We start from the raw sequence: 23,871 nt of genomic DNA, 5'->3' as shown, positions 1-23,871 counted from the left end.
ACGTTCAGAGTTTGGAGCTCCCTTTGAAGTGACATGGAATGCGTATGATACCTGCCTATTCATTTAGCCACTGATAAGGTCCTAATTAGCACAGCACTCAGAGCACCTCCCATATGATGAAGTATAGAAATAACCACGTCTTTTACTTCCTTCCTTCGCAGCTGTAAGAGAAACAGCTTTCGGGGTTTTTGTTTTTTGCCGATGTGTGTGTTCAGTGTACTTGTAAATACCTTGCTAAGCTAAAAAAACAACACCAAAACCAGTCGCAGAAAGAAAATCTTCTTTTATTCCTGGGAAGTGTTGGATTCAGCAGTCATGAGTCACGCGAGGGAATGAGTTCTGTGGTTTTAGGTCAAGCTCCGCTTACAAACTCTGGCCCATAGGCTAACGCCCTCCTCGGTTCAGTGCAATACAGCTGTCAATGCAAGTCACATTGCTTCTCCTTCCAGGATCAGGCCATCAAACCCTTAAATCCTAAAAATTACTTCAATGGAAATGTTCCAGCGCACAGCAGAAGTGCCTCCTGAAAGCAAAACTGCAGGATCAGGCCCTTCAATTTTAAAAAATGACATTTAATATGGACAGACAAAGGCACCGGAGAAGAACACACTGACTCTCTGTACACCTGGAGGAGGGATAGGAGTACAAAACAAGCTTTTCTTTAACCACAACGGCAATCTTCTAACAGCAGCACCCACTCAAAAGCATAGAACTCAGAGGTTGATAATCATCTTTCAGTTCAGGTTATTGCATGCAATTTTTCACATTCATTCAGTTTTCTTCATACAGCTCTTGGTAAAGTAACTCCCTTAACAATAAAAGCTTTTATGGCAGCCCATTACAGAGGAGAACTAACCACTCCTAGTTTTTTTATTGGCTTCTTGGAATATTTATAGCAGTCTTTGTTCTCTTTGCAAGCTTATGCATCTGGGTGTGTAGGGATATTTTTCTTTTTTTTTTTTTTTTTTTTTTTTTATCAATTGGGTTTGATGGTAAAGTACATATATTTTTACATTTGCAAGGTTTTAAAGTTTTATATTTGTTTTCCTCTATACATTGTTATTGGCACCAAAGGCAATATGTAGCCTGCTCCTCATTGTTTAGCGCTTGAATATTCACTGCTGGAGAATTTTCATTCCAAGTTGCCTGACACAAAACTTCATTTGCCACCATGCTACCTCTTCCTGATAAACTGGTTACTTTGGGCACACACAGATGTCTTGATATTTGGCTCCATGTTAACAAAGCAAAGAATTTGCTTGCTTTCTAAATGAACAGATTAAATTTCTACTTCAAGAATTTGATAGAAAAATCTCACATTAACACAATGGATTGGCATTCTTGTAGGAATCACCTCAGCAGTGACTGAAACTATCACGATGACTTATTTTTGCATAGCATTTTGGACCCAAAATGATCCTAAAACTTTTGCTACAACATAGAAGAAAAAATGGCCCTGAACAGGAATCTCTCTCTGAATACCTCTATCCTGGTTTTCAGATTTGTTCATTTAATTTTGTATTCTGTCCTTCGTAAAGAACAACCTGTTGTTTACACATCTTCACAAAACTCACGCTGAATATTTGAAGAGATGGAGGAATTCAAGATATGGCTTTTCTTTGTATTCCAGTGTAATGAAAGAAGAAATTGTAAAACTGGACTGATGGAACTGTTAAAATTAGAAGGAGAATTAATTTTTCATTTTTCATTTACAGCTCAGGAAATAATCTTTGTGCTAAGAGTTAAGGCAATGCAAATAATAAATAATAATAGTAATCATCTAGTAAATACCTTCCTGAATTTATTATACACATACTTACTGAATAAATAATAAATAATTGAAATGATCCCTTTCCTTGTGATCATAAAGATTAGAAAGCTATGCATTATTAAAGCAAAATAGAGATACAAATTATTGATATGAAGTTATGTTTTTGTAGTGTTTTAAATAAATACGGGAGTGTAGTAATAAATGCATTTTCTATGGTATCTTTCACGGAGACATATTTCCCTGAAGCTTTGCTGCCACCGGAATGCCACAAGGTAGGTGGAATCTCAATTTTCACTAATAGTACCAAGCAAGTTATTTGGGCCTTGATAATATACAAACTACGTTTTACCCTACTGACCTGGGTAACTTCTTTCAATGGCTTTATTAAGTGGGTATATCCTCCCTGCTGCGGGGCTACAAAAATACCTCATCCCACTGCAGAGACCGGTGGGTTTTAACAGGGGAATAGTGACTGTGCTGCTGTCACTAAATTCGGATTTGGGAAGGCCCCACTGGCACAGTCGGGGCAGTCCTTGGCCCTCCTAGAGATGAAGGTTACAGGCCATTTCTAGGGCTCCTCCCCTCCCTCACATCTTATATTGCCTGGGAAGGGACACCAGCCTTTTACGTGACATTCTTCATTTCCTACAAGCTGGGGGAGAGCCCTGCTCTGCCCTGGCCCTGCGAGCTCATGGTTCAGGTCTGGTGGCTGCTTCCTGGCATGGAGCTGAGCTTGGGGAAAGATCTCTCGTGATCCCCTGAGAGAGTCCCAGCATGTGCAAAGAGATGGAGTCCAAAGGAAATGGAGTCAGCAAGCACCACACACCTTCACTGGCCTCGTCCACCCACCAGAAGTTCACTTCTCCTGTGGAAAGCTTCTTGTTCCTGTTTCAAGACACAAATCACGTGGACAGGGTTCAACCAGACTTCATCACCACAAGACAGCAGATGCCACTCAGCTGTCAGAAAGAGCACAGAGTGGAAGTAGCTTTGGTGATGTGAGCCACCTCTGTGGCAATGAACAGAAGCCATGGGCTTTTGTCTCCTCACCTTGAATTTTGCTTGCAAACTACTACTGGCTTCTGTTTTCAAGAGCATTAGAGTAGCTGACACACCATATCTGTTTCACCATATCTAACTAGAGAGAAAAGGTGTGGGGTGTGAAAAAAGCCCTGAAAAACCCAACAGGAACCTCTCCCATAGAGCGAATCTTGTCCCTTATCTGCTCCAGTAAACACAGGAGACCTCACACCGTTGCAGATGTTTCAGACCTCGCTAAAAGCAATCTGCCAGTTACGTCTGGTAATGTGACACATTGCATACAAGGAGTCAGCACCTGTGTGAAGTAGGAAAGACATCAGCAAGATGAAGCTGATACTAGGAATACAAAAAGTAGAGAATATGGTAAGCTGTTTCATCTCTGAACAAACTACCATGTTATGTCAAGTCCTAGGTCCTATTGTTTAAGATCTTTACCAGTTCAGTCTCCAGCTGTGCTTATCCAGGACAATGTAGCTCAGAGCATAACAGATGGAGCACTTTTGCAAGATTACAAGACAAATTGTTGATGTTACAGTGTGACTTTTGGGGAAAATGAGACTGTGGAGACTTGCCACCACAATTGAAATGGGGAATGATGGTGAAAATTAAAACCAAAAAAAGGAATTGTATTATTCAGGCTTTCCCATTAGCAGGACTGGGTGACAATGACCTTTCTGAAGGACTCACAGGGGCTCCATGAAGTCTCTCAGTGTCACTTATTTGATGATGCAGTTTGTGTAGAAAGTATCTGGATCCTATGGTGATGGTAGTTGTAAAGAATAACTGTGAAACCCAAACCGGACAGCAGATCAGACAAATTGGCTTTGGGAGGAACAACCACCCCCACCTAAACCCAACATACCTTTTCTTCAGTCTGAAAGAACCCTATAAACAAAACTGTAGTTTGGATATCAGTATACAGATTAACTACAGGCATTTTCATGCTGCCATTGCACCACTCTTTATGCATTCAGCCAAACATTTCTAAACGGGCTGTGACTCCTCCTTGTTTGAATTAAAATTCCTAGAAATTCAGAATGCTAATACAGAGTAAAATTCAATAAGCTTTGCAAACTGCTTAAAATTATACTATAAATATTATTTAGACATATTTGTAGACTTATGCATAGTAAGTCTATGAAAACAATAGCAAAATACTGTTTTGTTCCTTCAAATATTTTTAATTTTCATTCAAAAATGCCACTGCATTTTTTGGACTGAAGTGAAACACAGAGACATATTTAAAGGAAACATAATTGGGCTTGTTTGAAATTGTTTCTCTGAGAGTTGAAAGAAAGAAAAGTCAAAGAATGCATTAGAAATCAGCGTTAGAAGGAAGTCAGGGAACACATAACCTTTCAAGATTTTAAAACGCGAGGTATAAATAATGTTTGTTTCCTGGTAAATAGCAATCATATGCATAAAACGAGAGCGAGCTGTAGAAATAAATAAGGAAAGAGAAAGTCTATTCAACTGAAATCCTAGGAACTTTAATGTTGCAGAACACTGTTGGACTGCTTCAGTTTTGCAAGCGCTTTATCTCAGCTGAAAGGTGAAATTAGCAGCTTTCTCAAAACCCTGGGAAGCTATTGTGTCAATGCTACACGCTGGAGCCCACTGTTTGATGCCAGTGCCACTGGTTTAGATGAGCACTGCAATCAGGAGTATTAAAAGTGAGTTGGTGAATTGTGTTGCATGAAGCAATGGAGCTGCTTACAGACAAAAGAGCTGAATGGGGTTTTATAGATGTCTATAGGAATATAACAATGTCAAATATACCAAACGATGCGGCTGAATTCAGCAAAATTAAAGTAACCAGGCTGGGAAAGAAGCTGGGGAGAGAGGGGAGGTGAGGGGAGGACATCCAAATAAAAGAATTAATTAATAAAATTAATTGTAAAATTCACAGACACAGCTGGACAACTCCCTGAAATAGTAATACTCTGAGGAATAACATATTAAACGTGTCTCTCAGAAGCTACTACTCATAGTTTTCTCCACTTTAACATGACACTGTTTGGTTTTTAATCTGTCAAGGTATTGCTTTAATTTGGGGAGGAGATTACCTCACCGCTCATTTTACCAGTGAGAAGACAGATGGCAATTTACCCAGTGTGGTCACTTTGCTTTCTTTTTTTCTTTCTTTCTTCTTCTTTTTTTTTTTTTTTTTTAATGTCAGCAAAGTATCTTCAGATAATTTATAATCTTGGACTAGCCTGTGGTCTTTGTTGCATTCATGTCAATCTAAAGTAACTTTGCTTACAGGTTCTGTAAGCAAAAACAGGTTCTGTTTTTCAAGCCACTTATAACTTTTACGTATTTTTTTTCTGACACAAAATAGCTGAAAGTATTCTGTGTAAACCAGATGAAAAGCCTGTGTTGCAATAATTATATTTTTGCTACTGTGTGAAGACAGAGGTATCATATTCTAAAGATCATTATCAGAAATGATGAGAAATAAAATAATCTTTCTGCTATGTGATGAGGGTTATGAGAATATCCCTAGACAATTCATTAGTTTTAAACTGACATGAAAATCAATTAATTTTAATAGGGAATAACAGATTATGTGTTTAATAATTCATCTAATTTCATGAGGCAAAGTGAATTAGACAATGCAATGTAAATCTAATAGCAGTTGTAACCACATAATTTGACTGTTTGTCAAGAGCAAAGCATAGTGAAATGATCAAGAATTACACAGAGAGAAAAACATTAATTGTGTGTAAACTGAGTGACAGTTTCTTGTAACCCTAAAAGCCTGTGAGTTCAGTGTAATTATTTCTATTAGATCTTTCCCTAAAATTGTCCTGTATCATTAATTATGTATTCATATTAAGTGGGCAAATTAATAAATAATACAAAATAACTTTCCCATGCTTTCAATTTAGAGATACTATTCAATTGCTGGAGATTTTATGGAGTGAAACTATGTGAAAATTGTTTTATCGTCTGCATTAATTAAACAATAATGACCCTGAAAGCAGGCATTTCTGCCTGTTAATGACCAGCTGGAAGAGTTGAAGACCTGACGTCGAGCAGGGGGCCCTTAACCTGGGCGGTCATTAACGTTGGGGAAATGCCCGACCCCCAGGTCACTGTTGCTGTTAATCGAAGCCATGATAATTGTTATGGTTTGGGTTTTTTTTTTTTCCTATGCACAGAGAGCAAGCATGTGCTTTCCATCTGGGTGCCATTTATTTCAGACTAAGGAAAGCAACAGAACAGGAAAGAACAAAAGTGAAGTCTCCCCGTGCCACACGGCGTCTGCCTTGCCGAGCAAAATGGCAGCTGCGGGCGGCCGCCTGCTATGAAAGTAGTGTGGAGATCGTGAGATCGTGGCAGTCACAGCTTACATGTCACAGGCCACATGATCATGTTAAAGCAGAAACATGATATAAAGGGATTGCCCTTGTATATGTTTGGAAATATACATGTTGAAATACGCGTTGCCATGGATACAGGTCTGTCTTTAGAGCAATGGTCTCTGCCTACTGGGTAATGACACTATAGTAACCTACAGAATCTAGGAGCATCACACTTCTGTGTGTTCATATGAAAAAAAAAATTAAAAAAAAGTCAGAAAGACTCAAAGGGCTTTTCTTTTTACAACAAAATACAGATGAATCATAACTTTGCTGGTGATTTTTCTTGTTTACAGACTGAAGAAAAAGTCTTGTTAGTGTAATTACAGCCAGAAAATAAGGCTCGACCTACAGCATGTGCGCTACCATCCCTCTTTTACCTTCGAGGCACACAGGCCAGCACAGGAGATGAAGCAGCTGCCAGGGCAGAGTGTGAAAATCCAGCAGTCACCTATGCCAAAGGAATGGAAGATGTCGATACTCCATATGCTCTACCAAGAGCAGTGAAAACCTCACCTCACCTTTGAGAAGGAGCTCAGACAGTAGTTTGGTAAACTGAACAGAAAGATAGAAGAAGCAGGGTCTGGACATCATTCTGGAATTGCAGATCCAGACAGGAGAGAACAATACTCACATCCAGGGCTGAAAGGGCTTCCTAGCAGTTCCCTAGCAAGGCAAGATGCCATCTCTTGTGAGTCCTCTCCTCTATATCCACTTCTCCCAGCAGCACTGCCTAACACCTGTGTAGGAAAGAGAAAGAGAACTATTTACACAATAGTTGCCTCTTCGGAGACGTGCACTGCTACAAAACCTAATGCTTGTATGTTCAATTAAGTGAAGAAAAAAACCCTTAAGTTTCCAGTCTTCTGCTAGTTCCCTTGGTTTTGGAGACACCAGAAGAGAAGAAACAAAACAGGACCCTCCTTGCCTGCACGCGTCCCGCAGTATGGTCTTCTGGGGTGTCGTTGTACAGGAGGAAGCACAGCACAAAGCTGAAAGAGGAAAGAGGTACGCACATAGGCTGAACAAAGAAGAAGGGGTAAATAGATGTCATGAAAGGAAAGCATATCTTCATCAGGTTGGAGAATGCATTGGTCTTCTCTAGCAAACCTGCCTGTTTTCCAGCCATCTGCCAAAGAGCATAGGAGAAATGAGTGCTTCTGAACTACACTCAAAGGCTCATCAACATGGGTGTGCAGAGTCGATGCAGTTTCTTGCATGCTACTGCTTAAAACAGTGTACCTAGGTGCAGTGACTCAAAGCTGGCCCACGAATTTCTGTGGTAGTTGCCTGTGAAATACCAGCTTCACCAAAATTTTCATACCTGGTTCTTTGAAACTAGCTTGATGTTCCTGACACACCCTTTACCCAAAACATGCTTATCATCCAACTGATGCTTTCGGTTCAGGAAAGCCCCTTCACTAAGTGACCACAGCCAAGAAAACTTTCAGATTATGTAGGACCTCTGGCACCAAGATCCTGTTTTGGCTGATGACATTTCACTCAGCTTCTAGCACTGGTCTGCTGCACGCTGAGAGCATAGCGGCCTGCCTGATACAAAGAACTAATTCTCTGTTTCCATACATAGGAATTCAACGAGACTTCAATAAAAACTACAGTTCGGAAAAAATAAAGTAATATAAATGTGTTTTTAAAAAAGTTTCTCTGTCTAATAACCTCCGCTTTTTTGAAATTAAATGCCGTTTACTGACCTGTCATGTAATGCGGTGAGCTAACTAAAACCACATGTGTTCAAACTATGCCTGGCACTGTCTCAGAAACAATTTGTCTTAGCTAACTGAATGCACGAAACCAACTTCTCTATTAAGTGCCTGGCATTTGCATGCTTAAGGTATTCTTTCCCAAGTCTGTTAGTAAAACAAAAAATTGTTAAAGAGAAAATTGTTAGTATTTAGGCTGACAGTGTCAAAAACAGATATAGGAAATTTGGAAAATAGAAATACTTTACATTACAATAAGCCATAAATTCAAGCCCAAAGATTTTCATTAGAAAGGCAAAATATTTGATAATTAGCGTTTTGATTCGGTCCTTGCAACCTTTATGCCTTTCATCATTCTACAACCCAGCACGAGGGTACATACAGAAAATCTGAGTAAATTGTCTGAAAATCCTTAAGGAATTTAAAATAAATGCTTAAATGAATCTCTTATTACTGGCATGCAACAAATGCCAAGATGTATTCATAGCGATGCGCCCAATTAAGTTTAGAAGAATTGCATGAGGTCACTTTCAGCAGATTCCTATTGATTCTCCTAGTTAATAAAGAGTTAAAGGATGAAGTGAGTTTTTAAAAAATATAAGTGCTTTAAAGGTGCTAGAAAGGAAAAGCATAGTACTAAGTGGTCATGTGGCTAGTGCCATTCATCTTGGTAGTGACTATCTGTCAAAAGTGGCAAGAGCCCCTGTTAACAGCCCTGACCTGTGCTGTAATGAAGGGAGAGTGCACAGCAAAGTGTCCATTATCAGGCAGTTGGGAGCAGTAAATTGGTGCAGTTTGCCTCAATCTTGCAGCAAGTTGAGATGTAAGATAGGTGGGGATCAGCAAGCAGCAATTTTATCCTATGATCATTTTTGTCAGATCACATCAGAGTAGGAACTTAGTCAGATTCATGATTTCAATTAAATAAGTCCCCTCATAAAGTGACCGCTGCCATGAATGTTTTCTCTGGTCCTTTATTTATAATCATGTAAACACACCTGCTAATATTTGGACAGGGAGCAGTGATGGAGAAGCGGTAAGGTAAATGACACATTAAGATGATAGTCAGGTACAATCAAACGAATCTTGCACCCTCTCAACAGGGCTAACAGCTTGCAATAAAATAGGCCACCTATGTTACCCATACGCTAACCTACAGTGCTTACGGTTCTAACTAGGAAAATCCCATTCAGACTGTTTACTTAAAAAACCAAAATGCACAAGTAAAATTCCACTTGTGTTCAATCCCATGCAAATGAATTGACGCTAGTGACATTTTCCTGGGGAATAACCACAAAAATACAGGTGATACCCAATGCCCGCTCTCGGGTACACCGAGATGAAAACATGCTGGATGAACTCTGAAACTATCAGGCAGACTTAACCCTTAGGGACCTTCCAGTAAATTAGACAAGCAAACCGAAGACAAATGTACTTGTCACTGCCACTCATTTGCCCCTTCTCAGCAGAAAAAGCCTTTCAGATCAACCCATCTGCTTTCCAGACACTGGATCACACGCCATCCCTATTCCTACTCCATAACTTAAAGTAGGAATAACGTAAATGTAAATGTAAATGATGCAATTTCTGTTCAACACCTTATCACATTCCTCTGCCAAATCCTCCCCCTATTGCAAAACATGCCTGCCTTCTCTGCCAGCTCCCAGCCACACAGGTAGGTTGGATGATGGGCAGAGAGGTAAAGGTCACGTCCAAGTAGCGTTATATTGCAAATGGACACAGCTTTCTCCTGAGTAGTACCATTCCCCAAAGACCCACCCTGACAGTCCTACAGAACTGAATGGAAAATGCTTTTTTTTTTTTTTTTTTAAATAGGTGCATTACATCAAGTGTTGGGTGCCTTTTTATCTCTCTCAGTCTACGTCAGCAGTGTAATCTCCAGCTTCAGAAGGACACAGCTTTTGTTGCATGTTGTTAGAGACCAACTGGAAATACAATCTTCTGTATTAGAAAAAGGTTTTCCAACCTTTAAAATGTTACACTCATACCTTGCTTACCTCAGCAGGTTTTTGAAATTTGATAAGGGAGCAGGGAAATGTGCCTTGACTCTTCTTTTGTTGTTGTTTTTATGTTTTCGTTTAATGAAATTTAACTAACCATTTTCTAAGACAAAGTGTTGAAATTCGCTGCTTCCCTCCTGACATTTGTGCTCCTCTGAAAAGTTTGGGTAGCATGTCAAAAATATTTATAGAAAAACCAAACCCTTGATTACAAACTTCTGAGGACTGAATTTATTCAACTAACAAAGTCCTTATTACTAGCAGCTACTTCATCAGGAGCACATAAGGCCTGAGAGCTATAAAGATAAGCAGCGTTGATGATGTCATCTTGGGACGCTGCACCTAGCAAGTGCCACATTTCTTGCCTGGGCTCAGGGACACACGTAACTGAGCTTTTCCTTAGCAGGCACAGGTGTTTCTTGCCTCCTCCTATCTCCTACTTATATAGTTACCTTCTTATCAGGGGTAGCAGCATCTTCCTGCAGTGCTGCAGGGTTTATATCCTGCTGAGATGCCTGTTACAGAATATGCACCTCTATGCACACATACATACGCACAGATAAAGAAAAAAACAACTCTTGAAACAATAAATTTACATTAAACCTGAATGTGATCTTCTGTCTGTGACACTGTCAATAGTTAAATGGCTGGATAAAGAAATGCAACTTTGAGGTGCCACTTTCGCACTGGATGGACACAGAAGGGCACAGGATTAGGCCATTTTGTTAAATCTTGGCATTTCCAGCTTGAGAAAGCTTGATCAAGCCAGCCCAAATAATGTTCTTTGAACGCAGTCGGCAGTGAAGTGTGTTGTATGTCTGTACTAGGGTGTTTAACTCCTACAAAATCACGATTCCCATGTAAACAGAGACAAAGCTGTCTCCCCTTCTGCTTGTTAGCAGACAAAGAGCACAGAATGGAATCAGGACAGAACCTAGCTTGATAACTTTTCATCAACTTGGATATATTTCGGAAAGAAAAGCATCAGAGGAAGACTTCAGAGCTGGGGGAAGTGGAATATTTTGACCCTTTGGAGTCTCCACCAGCAAGTGAGCTGTGAGGTCCAGCTGTGAGGATCTGCAAGCTGGACCCATCCTGAGCTGGGGAAAGCAGAGACAGGAGTTTGGGAGGTGATAATAAATAGAGATGATAGAAGCAGGTAGAAGATGCATCGCTGCGAAAACGTAGAGTTTGCAGAACGTTGTGAAATGTGGAGCTCTTCCATAGCCCTGAAGTGTCCCTCCCAGACCGGCACTCCCCTGTGCTCGGAAGAGTGCTGGCACAAATCAAAAAGACTGCTGATATCCCTAAAAGCAAGTATGGGATATGCAGTGATGAAGTCAGAAGAGACTTAATAATGTTAACAGTTTTCTGGATATTTTGATACCCAGGTTTTAGAATACTTGATAGGAACAGGGTCTGTTTATCAATTTTAGATCTTTAACCCAAATTAATGGAAAAGAATTAAAAAAATGGTCAGTGACAGCTGTAACCTAGCCCAGGGTACAACACCAGGCTGAATCAGGTAACCACAGGATGAAAAATTTAGACTGAAATTCAGATTTAATCTGTCCAAAAGCAGGGTGAGAATTAATTTCCCTTGTCATATTAGCATAAGCGTAGCTATGTGCACTGAACTCATGTAGTTGGTGGGATTCCCACCTGCAGGTGCAATGAGATCTTTGCTTCATTTTTACTTTACTGTAAAGCTGCTAGCATTTCTCAACATCTTACAACTTATGTGTGCTAAGTATCAGGACTACCCAAGCAATAACTGGGATTTATATGTTATGACTAATCAGTCCATATAACACCTGCAGAAAAGGAGATTTAGTTTGTAAAAGGGGGCTGGTCTTTCGCATGGGCTATAGCGTACAACCAGAAATATAAAGTTAGAAGCACAATGGTAAAACATAAGTGATGAAATCACCACTGTTCACATAGCAGGTAAAAATTCATGTTGGAGGGGCTGGCACCATCTGTTACTACCAGTATAATGGCACTTCTTACAATTTATTGGCTAAAACAAGGATGTAAAGGGGGACAGAACCTGCTATTTGCACTGTGTGTCTTTGGGGGGGCAGCAGGAAGTGAAAGAAAATATAATTGTCCACATTAGTAGATACACAAGCAAAACTGTAATTTTGGAGGGGGGGTTGTGTTTGCCTTAAAAGCTGTGTAAATCAGCTGAAACTGAATTAAACAGGTGGCAAAACACCTGTACATAATGATTAACTGTGCTTACACAATAATTTATGTGAAAATGCTGTCAAACCCTGATAACATCACATCTGCTACTACTGTAGTATTGTGCAGTATATTTGTATGTATTATTTCTTTGAAAAAATAGTTATGTATTATCGACCTCTCTTCCCTGTGTATTGCATTGAGGTAAAGTGTTTGCACAGGAAAGCTTAGTATTCTGCCTGCTGGTGTTGGTTTTGAAGTATCTTATTTGTCCATACTTGGTCATATGAGCCAAAAATTCTGAAACTTCAAGTATTGCAAAGTACCTTAATTAGTGTGATAACTAATTCTATTTTTAACATTAAAAATGTTATTGAAACACTTTATTAGTTACAGGTATTTAAATTTACTACCCTGCTTATATTTAGAGTCATCATCATAATCATAATAGAATCATCACAGAATGGTTTGGGTTGGAAGGGACCTCAAAGATCATCTAGTTCCAACCCCCCTGCCATGGGCAGGGACAGCCTCCACTAGACCAGGTTGCCCAAAGCCCCATCCAACCTGGCCTTGAACACTTTCGGGGAGGGGGCATCCACAATTCTGCTGGACAACCTGCTGTTCTAGTGCCTCAACACCCTCAGAGAGGAGTATTTTTTCCTAATATCTAATCTAGATCTGCCCTCCTTCAGGTTAAAGCCTTTACACCTTGTCCTATCACTCCCTGCCCTTGTAACCAGTCCCTCTCCAGCTTTCCTGTAGTCCTCCTTTAGGTACTGGAAGGCTGCTATAAGGTCTCTCAGGAGCCTTCTCTTCTCCAAGCTGAACAATCCCAACTTTCTCAGCCTGTCCTCACAGGTCATACTGGAGTTTGCTTTACCTTTGAGAATATTATAAACAAAAAGTTTTGGGCTTTATTTAAATTCTATATTGTGCATGTGGAATCAAAGGCAGATTCTCGCCAGACACTTTTAAACAGACAGTACCCCTAAGTCTGTAAATTTACACTATTATAAACAGAAGCAAAATCAGAATCAGACTTCATGGCATGTGTTCCCATCCTGTGAAGGTATTTAAACCTGCACACGTAAGTACAGTGTTAACACAAGACTCATGAATTTTGGCTGATGTGACCTCCATGCCACTCATCCATTTGACCACTTAAGTGGCAGGCTATGAAAAAGCTCCAGAGTTCATACAGGTTTACAAAGGGGAAACTGAAATTCGGGTCAGTTTATTTTCATACATAGGGCTGAAAATAGCAATGATTTAGGATATGTTTCATGAACTTTTCAACCAGCCCTCTTGTTGGATGTGGCAGTCACCAGCTCATTGTCAGTTCAGCCACTCACTGGCAGCGTCCAGTTGTATCTAACATCCATCCCAGTGGGAGAATTCAAGTTTGGTGGCATTCTTACATAGCTTGCACAGCTGGGAGATACTACCAGATGCTTAGAAATGGCAAATCATATTCACTGGATTAGAAAAAATAGTAACAACTGTACATTTTCATGAACTTTTACCAACGGCCAATATTATCCCATTTAAAACATAGCAGCATGTTCAATTCATTGTACATTTACATAGGTGTAAGTGTCCAGGCAAGGTGTAGAGAATAGTAAAGTATTTTAATATTTGAAGTAACTAACCCAAAGACTTTCAGGTGACTGTCTCTTTAATGAGTTTTTGTAAAGCACCACATCTATGTATATGATTTCTTATTAAATAAATTTCAGTCACTGGAATGTTATTTAAAGGCCAGCAGAAAAAATGTATTTCCCTTGTAAACTGGTGACTAAACATACCAGTATATCTAGCCAGGGAAACCAAAACAGAGAAATTTGTATAACAAGGGAAATTATATTATAAACCAATGTGTAATTAGGCTTTTTAAAATATTTCACTATAAGCCTAAAATTACCTTTTTCATATATCTGCATATTCTCAGTCATCTTAAAGTGAAGCTGTTGGAGAATGAAGGTCAAACTAAGAAATGCCATAGGAATCCCTTTTATACAACACAAAGAACTTTTTTTCTGTATTCAAATCTGCGGGGACCCTTAGCAGTGAACATTGGAACTACCTATGGATATTTTTTTTTTTAATGTATGTATCATGCATTTGTGAATGATTGGCTAATAGCATACCTTTATGTATCTTTAGTTTAATATGTGTAAATGGCATATCTATAGTAGGGAACAGTACAGTTGCACTACTTACTACGTTGGTTTTGTGCTAATTGCATTTTCCCATAGCTAGTCTCCATGGGCAACATAACTCTTAGCTAGGATTATCCTGGCTATTTCAGCTTTGACTGCATGCCATGACATTGGAGCTGAAACGATAGCCCTGCTTCCTGATGTCCACGTAGCTGCCTGCCCTGAGGGAGCTGGGCTTGCTGACCCATGGGGCTCCTCATGGTCCCCTGCTCTTGTTTTTCTTCAACAGTTCTTTAAAAGTAGGATTTGCCTCTTCCCTTCCAGATCAAACCCACTTTGTTAGCTAAACTGTAATATAGGGAATGGTTTTAAAAACCTTACAATCACCATCTTTACAGTTTTCACAATTACAACAGTACAAAGGATTTGAGGAATGTGCAAGAGTAGAAGATGTCACAATTTTTTCAAAGTTTTATTTAGGGGTTGATCTTTCAGTGCATAAAAGGGAAGGTTGGGCAACAGGTGAGAATTAGGTCCAAACTTCAAGCCTTTAAGAATCGTCATAGTAGTTTAAATCATGCCTTGGGCAGAAGCAGCAGCATCATTTGCAAATTTAGCTGCAGCAGTTCAGGCTATTACCTGTTTTGGCTGTCCTCTGCCCCACACACCTCTGCTAGAGGTTACCCTCAAGAAGCAGGAACACCAAACAGACTACCTGACTCTCACTATCTCAGTTCACAGCCTCAAAGGTTAACGCAATCTCACTTGTATTATGGGTTTAAACTTACATACCACACCCAACCGGGGTGGCTGTTTGAGGCACATGTTGCCTTCTAACATCCCTGCTGCAGGAGCGTCAACCTCTAGCTTGCAGGCTGGCTAGAGGGCTGACAAGTGGCATTTCCAAGTGCTGCCAAAATGTTTGCCAGCTTGTCTAACAGAGACATCACATGAAAGTAATTTCATGTATTTGGGGTATTTAGCCAGCCCAAAGTTAAATGTCCGGTTTGATAGGCTTCTTAGGCACTCTCTGAAGAGAAAGACAGGCATTAGAGAAAAGATTTATCCTATGCTGTAGCATATATCTAAGACTATCCAAGATGAAGTGCCCTCTGGAGGTGCTTCTGTCTCTCCATTGCCTGTAGAAGGAGTCTAAATAAAAAGGTTAGAGTAGTAACACAATTTTTTGACAACCAAAATTAGGTGAGATTAATCCCACTGCCAGTGGGTGAATATCTGTGGGATGAGAACCCCTCTAACAGTGTGCCAGCTTAAATCAGGACAAGCTCCACCAAAGTTAGTAGATGGTCACAACTGTGAGCTATACTGAAATCCAGTGCATGTTTTGTCTTTTAGGGTGCATTCATGTTGCTGAGGACTTAATTTAAACCATTCTTGTGATGGTTTAGCTTTGAGAAATTGAACAATTGTATTGCCAAGCTAGCTTACAGAGATAAAAACTTCTCTTCAGTTGAACTTAATGTAATTTGAGAGCATCACAAAAAACTTTTGTAGACATTTATCTTCATTTATACATTACTTTCATACATGTCAAATAAGCATTAAAACTTTGAGAACAGCACTGTATTGAGCTCATAACATGATGGAGTTTAACGAAGCCCTTCGTGTTCTTTCTCTGCTGATTCTATTTTTTTCATGTAAGAAAAGATAAGGAAGAAAGGACCCATTAAAATAAACCTATCCTATTATGGTAATGAAATAATGTTATTACAAAGAAAGAAATCAGTGTATGAAACCCTCTGAAAATTAAAATTCTACTTGGAACTCCCACAAGATGTCACAGAGGCCCACAGAGGAGTTTTAATAGTTTCTCATGAAGAAAAAACATGCTTGAAATAAGAAATTCTATTGCAATGAGCTTTTGGGTAGCTTGGAGAGTGTATGAACAATATCCCAGTTTTACAGCTGACCCAACTGAGGGCAGACAGCTGCAGGGATGGAAGTATCTGGAATTACCATAATTCTTCCCACTTTGATTTTTCTTCCCTGATTTGTAGGCATAAGAAACTCCAGTGCACATAACATTCGGATGTTCAGTTTGGATATAAAACTAAGCTCAATTCACACAATTATTTGACCTTCCTTTACTGGGTGGTGGTGGTGGGGAAGTAAAAAAAAAAGTTCTGCAAGGTATTGCGACAAGAAAATAAAGAAAATATTCCTGTATCAGACTGAATGTTTTATATATTTTCTTGAAATTCTGTTTCATTGCAGAAGCCCCTAAGTCCTACCAAAGCTTTTTGTCAAGGACTTACACCCAGGACCTAGAGCAAGCCTTCGCAAGAAAGTTGAATCTCAGGCTTCATGAGCATGCAATAAATAGGTTCTCACTTTTTTCTTGAAGTTATTTCTTTTAATCTTGCAGTGGATCTATAAAAAAAATGTTCTTGGGGAGTCAGAGCTGCTTTATTATAAAAATTATGGGACAGAACATAAACATATGCCCACTGAAACTTCCAGTACAACATTGATTAAAGCCTCCTCGTATTCTGCAAGCCGACAAATGGAGTTAAATTATGAGAATATCAGTTCCTTTCTATCTGAAGTTCAACCTCAACCCATCAGTTTTCAAAATTTTCATTAACTATCCTAAAATCACAGTCTGAAGGTGAGTATAAAACTACGCTATTTGCCTATCTCTTGTCTTCATTGTAAAAAAATTAAAATCTCCAATAGCAGCCACGTTTCTTTTCCTTAAAAATGTGCGGAATAATTAAAGCTCTTCTGCTATACGGTGAGAAGATTGTTATGTCATTTTTCTAAATTAGTCCTGGTCATTAAGATTAGAATGCCAACACACAGATTCTTATCTGCACGTAGCCCTGGAGGCACCTCTCAGAGTGCTCTTTGAGCAATGACAAGAATACAAAGGAGATTGAATGTTTATGAGAAGGCTGCTGCAAACTCTCTGGGTTATCAGAACAGGGCCAGGAGTCTCCTTGATACCAGCATCCGTGAAGGAAGGATGCATACGTGCCACTGCATCAGGAGCAATACGCTTTCCATGTAGTTGCACGCGTGTGGCTGTGCCTGTCCTGTTATTCACAGCTCCTGTTTCTGTGTTGTTGGTTCTCTGCATTCACAGTAGAACAAATAGCATAACAATCAGTTAGGAGAACTTCAAATACCAATTGCAGTGGCAACGTTTCCAGTACGATTAAAATTCTAGCCTAACTCACATTTGATTTGGGGAGTCACTACTTCTTAACAGGATAAATGGAAGAATCCATTGAAAAAATACATAACATGTATTTTCTGTCTCCAGCTGAGCCTATATAGTCAGTTGGCCTCTGGACCCTTGGATTTTATATCTATCCCATCACTTTCCAAGCTATAATTCACTCCTTGTCTTTCAGCACTATGCTAACATGAACAGGCTTTTTTTTACAATACAAAATCCTCTGACAAATACATTTGATGACTCATAATTGTTCTGCTTTGTTTCTTGCAGGGATGCCAAGAGCATTATGTCCGTTGTACAGGAGTTGACTGAATTTATTAATGCTTATCATTAATATTAAGCATGTAATTTCTTTTTTAAAAAAAAAAAAATCACCACCTCCATTATGAAGTTTTTTGGGTTTGTGGTTTTTGGGGTTTTTTTTTTCATAAAAATGTAGAACAGATGTAAATCTAAAATAGTCCACTCAATCAAGTGTTCAGAAAAAGACAAGAAGAGGAGGCCTGCCATCCTCACTAAAACACTGTTTTGGAAGCCGTGGTTGCCCCAAAATGATGGCTCTGTCCCTTCTCTCTGTGGATGCCTCTACCTGTTCAGATTTTGGGGTGGAGGTTCCCTGAGGACATGAATTGCAGGTTGGGTCTCCTCTGAGATGATTTCTTTCTGTTACACAAAGGGGGGAGAAGGTCCTGCTACCTTGGCACTCCATGGCAGCCTCTAATTCATCCACAGTGTGCGAACTTGGCTCTTTTCTGCAAGCTAATAGAAGAGGTTAATAACTTGATGAATGCTCCTAACACCGAGCAACTGTGCTTGTACTCACATCATGTTCTCCCATAAAGATCCCCCTTTTCTCTCGAAACTGGCATGGGAAATCATTAACGGGCTGCATTTCAAAAAGCACAGCAAAAAACTGTGCTGATAGTGTAGCAACTCTTCTTGGTTAGAAAAGTATTCCATTCATTTAAATCTCCCATCTCTAGTACACTGTCCTTCCTTAAGAAAAAGTTCTTTGTATTTCCTCTCTTTTTTGTGTTATTATTGTCCGATTGATGTCAGAAGTTGTGCCGATGAGGAATATTGGCAATTCTGCTTTTTGATAGCATAGATGAGGGGTTTTTTTAATTTTTTTTCAACAAAGACAGAATTACAGTCCTTGTTTTCATCATGTCACAGATAACAAACACTTTTAGACTGTAGGATTTTGAAGCAGGACAGGGTCCAGAACACAGACACAGGCATCAAGTTACTGAAGTCCAGTCTCCTAGTTTGAAAATCTGTCTGTATGTACAACTGTGTGGGGCATTCGTTCCACCATCTCTGTCCTGACCATGAGTGGAATTCCTAAATCTGCAGTACCATACATACAATTACAGTTTAGTTCAGACATTGGCCAGGGTCCCTTTTTTTAACAGGGTTTTGGGTTTTTTTTTGGGGGGGGGGGTGGCCTCTATTTGGGATTTTATTTTTTTACACAGTATCTGGGCTCATCTCCTGTCTCCTCTTCTGGTGGCCATAAGAGCTGACACAGAGAAAACAAAGACAGGCTGATGTGGCTGCTCTCTGCACGATCCCTTTCCTCACCATCTCTGCGGGGCAGGTAGTCTGCATCGGAGTATGCACTGATTCCTGACAATTTAGTGTTAGAACAAAAATAGTACAAATGTTTAACATTCTTTTTATACATGCATATGCTTCTTGAGTTTACTACTATGTAATGGTAATAACTACATATGGCAAGGTATTACATGTTGACAAAAGATGATGTTAACTTCTTGGTGCTTGTGATATCAAGGCTAAAAAAAAAAAGTAACTACTAATTACACTGCACATCTTCAAATAAACATCAAAATACAAATGTTGGTCAAAAGTAACAATCAGGAAATGATGGAATTAACAATGGAAATAATAGCAGCCAGCTTTTGCGATCTGGTGCCTTAATTATTTTTTTCCAGACACTCCCAGCTCCTCAAAGCAGGATGTTGTGTAATAACCACAGCTGGCACTGAAACAAATATTTCTTTTATGAGATGAGATTCATCTCATCTGACTGTAGATGTCCCAGAGGTAGATGTTTAAGTCTACACCAGTTATTCCTGGTTTCATCTAAAGCTAGAGAAGATAAAGGGGAGCAATGGTCAGAGAAAGAATTTATTTCACGTAACTTAGACATTTTTCTTGGGTTGGAGTAAATCCCCACTGGAAGTGCCTTTTACTCCTCCTTGGCTATAAAGAGAGCTAAGAATGACAAGGGCAGACTTAGATACCCAGCTCTAGAGATGCCAAAGAGAGGAAAATAAATCCCCAAACTAAACTCCTAGTCCTAAAGGTTACAGAGTAATTCTGAGAAATATGAACCAAGTATCCCCTGAAGGATGAAAAGCTGGAGGCAAACCACAAATCAGTCTATTACACTTTTAGACATCTTCATCATTCTTGGAGGTCTTATGAAGAATTTCTTTCAAAATTTATTAAAATAGAGGTCTAGACTGAGGGCTGGTTTGAACAGCCAGAAGTCCCTGACAACTTGGACAATTACTCTGCCTTTCACTGGATGTTTAGCAGTAATTGTGTATTTTAAATCTGAGTGATTTCTTGATAACACATTTTAACATTTTTTTCTACAATGACCTTTTTAGCTAATGACTTATATCAGACATTTGTTTGCATTTGCTGCACTCATTGTTTTTCATAGTTGGTGACTAAGTTCCTGGTGTCAGCAGATGAGCTCCCTATCTGCATGTCCTTAATAAAAAGAGATTTAACAACAGATGTAGTTTAGTTCAGATATTTTCAATACTGCCTTTAGCATGCATTCACTCAATATTTAAAATCAGAAATTGAATGAGGCAAAGATACAGCAGCACTTGTTTTCTGGTTCTTCGTATACAAAAATTTCAGGACCAACTGCCTCACAAGCCTCTTGAACCAAAGACTTTAGTCCTTAAGCTTCTGTTTTTGAGTCTGCCTGTGAGCACCGGATTTACGGAGTCTTGTTAAGGAACTGTGAAAAACATTGCAATACATTGGTTAGGACAGAGGATCCTGAGGATCTTTTCCATTACTCTGTACTTCATTTGCAATAAATGGCAATGTACATACTGAATACCTCAGCTTCAGGCTACCTTTAGTTACTCAAAAAAAGTTTATTGCCCCATGCTCCTTCACCATGAATATTAGGCTTCAACTAATGTCACTTGAATCTGCTAATATTGCCACAAAGAGATACCTAAAGAGAAAATGCTCGATGCAGACATTATGCCTCCATTACAACTTGCTTCCTTTGCACCCTCAAAACAGCACTGTGTGCTACATGGCCTTTTAAGCAGAATTAAGCAGAAGTTCATTCCTCTGTGTGCAAAGACTGACTGATTTTTTGCACCCACATTTCTTGCTCTAAGCAGGAACACCTCATTTGTGCTTTCCTCCCTCTTTTGTCACTGATATGAGACTAAATTATCACCATGTTTTTCTCACCTATACTTTTTGGAAGGCACCTTCAACAAGGGAATTCAAACAGGCAGTGATCACCTATGTCTTTTATATGGGACAGAGTATTCATCCAGCTAAATCCTGGCTTCAGAGGGGATTGTCCTGAAAGGGTTAAAGAAATTGCTTTGTGAAAAAGATTGGAAATTGTTGCTTTGTGATAGTGCAGCTACAAAACTTCTGACCTTATGCATTAGGTATTGGAAAGACTGGCAAATATCTACAGATGTTGCTCACTAAAGTGATAAAATCTCTAAGAGTTAGAGACATATTTGAAGCACACAGTCCATGTCTTTTCTGCTTTGTTGTTTCATATAACTTTGCTTTATGGAGGTGTAATAGCGTTGGAGTTATCGAGTAGCAGACTTTCGGAAAATCAATTTTTCAAACATTTCTCAGGACCCTAGCTTTAGGCTTCCCATTTTGAACACCAGGCTCACAAAGTGATCTCTTTTTTGCTTGTGGGTGAACATGCATTGCTCTGGAGTATCGGGGAAGGTCTGTCCTACACAAGGACGTGTGGTGCACGGCATGCCATGCAAGCACTGGCCAGGGTACCCTGACACTAGGAGCAGGACTGCCTGTTGGTGGAGACCTGTGATCGCAGTTAGTGGGTCCGGCTGCAGGGCAGGTTTTTGTAAATCATATGATTAAGCACAGACAACTCACACAGTTTCTTGTGACGTTGAGAGTTACTCTGTCGCCTATTTTGCTTATGACAGAGACCAAAACACCCCAAGTTGGCTGACGCTGCTGAGGAAGGCGTCAAAGATGTGCTTCACCCTTGCAGCCTCCCTCAGTGCTGCCATGCCTCCATCCCCCCAGCGGCAACAGCAGGGCTCCCCTGCCAGTGCCCCCATTATCCAGACCTCTCCCCCCCGCCCAGGTCAGGAGCAGTCTGGCTCCCAGTCCCTGGGCTGCAGGGTTTGTCTGTGCCGATGAAACGCTCTGAGCCAGTCTTTCCAGAGCGAGTATCTCCGTACAGTGTTACCCTGTGCCGTGTACATGGCATGGATCTGTCGGGAATAAGCTTTACTGTGCAACGCAGAGACGTGCCCTCAAAGACACAAAGAGTTAACACAGTGTAATTTTCCTAATAAAACTAAAGGCAATGCATCATTTTTTTATAAGCTATGGCAGGCTGTGTGACACCATGTAATTTTTGAGGAATTTTATACTTTGCAAGGAAAACAACAATACCCTGTGTCTTTTTAAGACTGTTTTTTGCTGCCAAAAACATCCATTTGCTTTGTCCTGATTGCAGTAGTAAATATTGTGGTGAAGACATTTAATGATGGCTACAAAGATTCTTTTATTTTACCTTGTGAAGGGACATATCAGAAGTTTACCAAGCATATTCATCCGCATCTCAAGTAAATGAAAAATACTATGCACTGTATATTTGCTGAAGGAGACCTTACTGGAATACATGCGGCAGTGGGCAGCATTAACACAATGTTGGGACAACAGAACCACGAGCAGCATCCCTGAGGCTGATAGAGGAGAGACACCCACCTTGCAGACACTCAGGAAGGCATCCCAAAGAAAATCTTGTCTCTGCTTGGAAGCAGGATAATCCCTCTTTGCCACCCTAGCTGGGATAACGTGCCTATGCACCAATCCTTGCACGCAATCATGTGTAAAATTAGGCCCAGTATTATTAAAAGACAAAGCCAGGACTAAAAAGCACAGTGATCATCAAAACTCAACTTCTTTTGGGATTCTCTCTCACAAATGTAACATAACTCAGTCCCTGCTGCTTAGGTCAGGAAAGTTGAAACAAATGACCTTTTTAGTAAGTCAGTTTTCCTCATTTGGTTTAAATAAGAAAACTCTGGTCCCAGCTGTAGCAGTGAGAGGACTGGGAATAATATAGGGTGTTGATTTATGTGGGAGGAGGAGCTGACCCTTAGTCTGAGCTCAGAATGGGTGGGAGGGCCGTTGCCCTCTGCTGTGCTCTGCCAAGTTTGGAGGCAGAAGTTCGCTGCTGTTGTGCTGGCTGCTCCCGGGAAGCTGAGTGCCCTGGGAATTTCAGACTGCTCTTCCCAGTCACAGACACCCTCTGGCACCTTGAGCTTTAGCTCCCCGCCTAACGCAGGACCTCACGATCTTTGTGAGCAGCAGTCATCCAGGGGCCTGGAGATTGACGTTCACCACCGGCAGAGTTCAGGCAGGGTGTGAAACAACCTGCAGCTGGCCATCAGTCCCCAGAGCTGGCGCAGACCCTGACCCCAGGAGCTACAGCCTGATAATTGCTTTAGACCAAATGCTGCAGCCTATTCTCCAGCCACAGCTCTGCCACACGCTAGGAATGACTTCTTTACAGGCTCACTCCATGGTCACCTCCCCTTTGAAGGACCATCACAGCCTTGCTGCTCTGTAGTCCTCACATAACCTTCCTATGAGGGGAGAACATCTTATTTTTTTTTCAGCACACAATATCTCATCAGCTACTCTGAATTTTTCTTCTATCAAACTTATATTTTTTTCCCCCTACCCTCTCAGAAGCATAAACCTATTGTCTGGCTCTGTGTAACTGATGTAAATGCGTGCTTTTCTGAAGCACCATGCAATTTAATGGAATCCTTGACTACTACATATGCTAGTTATTGTTATTGCTACATTGTACTTAACTACATTTTTTAAAACTATTTTCTTATTGATGGGTATTTCAAACCATTCTTTCATAGCTATAAAGGACATAGTGAATTGTAATAGAAGTAATGTAAGATATATTTCATCTTTTTGAAAAAAAAGATAAGAAAGCACATTGCGATATATACTCAGATTTTGAAATGACGGAATATGAGAATTGGAGTCTCATGAACCTAAAGATTACTAATGGAAAGGCTATTTAGTTTTTAATGCAGTATTTTTCAAGATGATGTTGAAGGGGCAATATGCAGTAGGCA

The sequence above is a fragment of the Balearica regulorum genome, chromosome 2, assembly GCF_011004875.1.
Source record: "Balearica regulorum gibbericeps isolate bBalReg1 chromosome 2, bBalReg1.pri, whole genome shotgun sequence".
Lineage (NCBI taxonomy): Eukaryota > Metazoa > Chordata > Aves > Gruiformes > Gruidae > Balearica > Balearica regulorum.
The sequence above is the reverse complement of the archived record's forward strand: the minus strand, read 5'-3'. Positions refer to the sequence as shown.